General features: G+C 38.7%; 1 protein-coding gene across 1 annotated transcript in view; it reads left to right on the forward strand.

The window, feature by feature from the left end:
- The window catches only part of LOC143025313 (uncharacterized), a 402,756-nt gene that overhangs the window by 36,044 nt on the left and 364,212 nt on the right, over positions 1 to 2,500 (forward strand). The window lies entirely within an intron of this gene.

The following is a 2,500-nucleotide window of genomic DNA, read 5'->3' on the forward strand; positions in this document are numbered from 1 at the left end:
GAAAGTGTTCTTCACGATATCTCGTTCAGTGGGGTTGAGGGTTTCTAGTCAGGACAAGGGAACGGGTGCTGTCCATTCTGTTTTGTTTGTTTACTTGTTTCATTTTCATTTCGTATGTCTTGTGTGTTTTTGTTCTTCTTGTTCTTCATTTCGTTTTTTCTTCTTCGTCTTCATCTTCATTTTCTTCTTTGTCTTCATCTTCATTTTCTCCTTCGTCTTCATCTTCTTTTTCCAATCGTGGCAGCATCTCTATTGATATTTTTTATTTTTTTATTCTTTCTCTCTCTCTCTCTCTCTCTCTCTCTCTCTCTCTCTCTCTCTCTCTCTCTCTCTCTCTCTCTCTCTCTCTCTCTCTCTCTCTCTCTCTCTCTCTGTCTTTTCCCAATCGTGGTGGCATCTCTCCTCATTTCCACATAGATTGCACGAGATTCCTTCTCCCCTGATGTCCTTTATTTCCTCCTCCTCACCCATCTCCTCCCCATATTTACCTTTTCTTTTTCTTCTTCCTTTTATATTCTTTTTTTTCCTTTATTTTTTTTTCTTTTCTCATTACGGTGAACAAAGACGCCGCTTATCACGCGCGGCCACTCTGTCTTTTATCCGACCGCCGTCCCATAGAGCTCATTTTCATTTGTATTTTCTTTGCTGTCTGCCAATCTTTCGTCTCCCTCAGGACTTCTTTCTTTCTTTCTTTCTTTCTTTCCCAGCTGTGCAAGTGTCGCCTCCTCCTCCTCCATCCCCCTGACTTCGTTATTTTCAATTATGTATTTTTGATTAATTATTTATCTATTTATTTAATTATTTTATTTTTGTTTCAATTATTTCTCAGCTGTGCCCCTTTCAACCCTCTCCCTTCCCCCCACGTTGTGGTTTTGGGGAGATTGTTTTGTTCGGTTGGAGGTGGGGGGGGAGTAGAGAGGTCCCTGCCTGAACTTTCTCTATTACGGTCGAGACCCCCAGTTATGCTAGAGTCTGCTCTCCAGCTGATTAAAATAGCCTGACTGTTAAAAGGATGGTAACTCTATACTCCCCTAACCTAATCTAGTCTACCTTAATCTAACCAAACTGTATGACATGACCTCTTCAGCGCGATATTAGGCTTAAGGACAGAAGCGCTGGTAATCGCAGAGGAAATAATAATAATATATGTGTGTGTGTGTAATATATTTTCCCTCACATGCAGGGTAGGGGGGACTAGTTCGACTTTCGGGGTTGGGGTGGGGGTTGAGGATCGAATTCCGTCCGGTTCAAAAGCATTTTTCGGTTCCAGTTGAACGACGCCGAGAGCTTTGCTCGTTCAAAATTGGCTGAAGCCAAACAAAAGCCAATTAGTGCCTTCAGCGCCCCATGAACCGGCATGGGGAGCTTATATGGCAGTCAGCCCCCCCCCTCAAGCACACACACACACACACACACACACACACACACACACATATACATAGATTTTTTTTTGGGGGGAAAGGGACGCATAGTGACCTCAGTTCCTTTTTTTTTTCTACATGATTATATATTTTTCAATTTATTTTTTATCATATATATATGTGTGTATATATATATGTACAAAAGAAACAATATAGATTTAGTATATCTAGACTTTGCAAAAGCTTTTGATACCGTACCACACGAAAGACTACTTACTAAATTAGCTTTGCATGGAATAAGTGGTAGCCTATTAGGTTGGACTAGTAATTGGTTGAATGGTCGAAAACAGAGAGTTGTTTTAAATGGAAAAACTTCTGGATGGAAAAGTGTTGCAAGTGGAGTTCCTCAGGGTTCCGTTCTTGGGCCACTTCTATTCATAGTATATATAAATGATATAGACCATGGACTAAAATCTACTGTTTCCAAATTTGCTGATGATACAAAACTGTGCGGAGTGGCAAATGATCACTCAAACCAATTAGATATTCAAGAAGATTTAGATAAATTACAGCAATGGTCTGAAAAGTGGCTAATGAAATTTAACACAAGTAAATGCAAGGTAATGCACATAGGTAAAAATAACAGTAAGTACGATTACAAGTTATTTGGAAATTCGTTAACAAAAGTGGATAGTGTAAAAGATGTCGGCGTAATTATCAGTAACTACCTCAAATCATCCAATAAGATTCTGATTGCACGATCTTTTGATTTCAAAAGTCCATCACTCATTAACAAGCTATATAAATCGTTAGTTCGTCCACATTTGGAATATGCTGTTTCCGTATGGTCACCGAATCTCATTAAAGACATTGACAGATTGGAAAAAGTACAATGGCGAGCCACAAGACTGATTCCAAATATCAAAAATAAATCATACAAAAATTTACTAAAACATATGAATCGGTTTTCCCTAAAAAAACGTAGACTCAGAGGTAACTTGATATGGGTCTTTAAAATTCTAAAGGGAATTGACAACATCAAAAGTGACTAAATGTTCACACTGAATGAGAATTGGACAAGAAACAATGGTCTCAAACTGTCCGGAAATAGATTCAATTTGGAAGTAGGTAGAAACAAC

This window comes from Oratosquilla oratoria, chromosome 5 (assembly GCF_046742065.1).
Source record: "Oratosquilla oratoria isolate Oo_2021 chromosome 5, ASM4674206v1, whole genome shotgun sequence".
Classification (NCBI taxonomy): Eukaryota; Metazoa; Arthropoda; class Malacostraca; order Stomatopoda; family Squillidae; genus Oratosquilla; species Oratosquilla oratoria.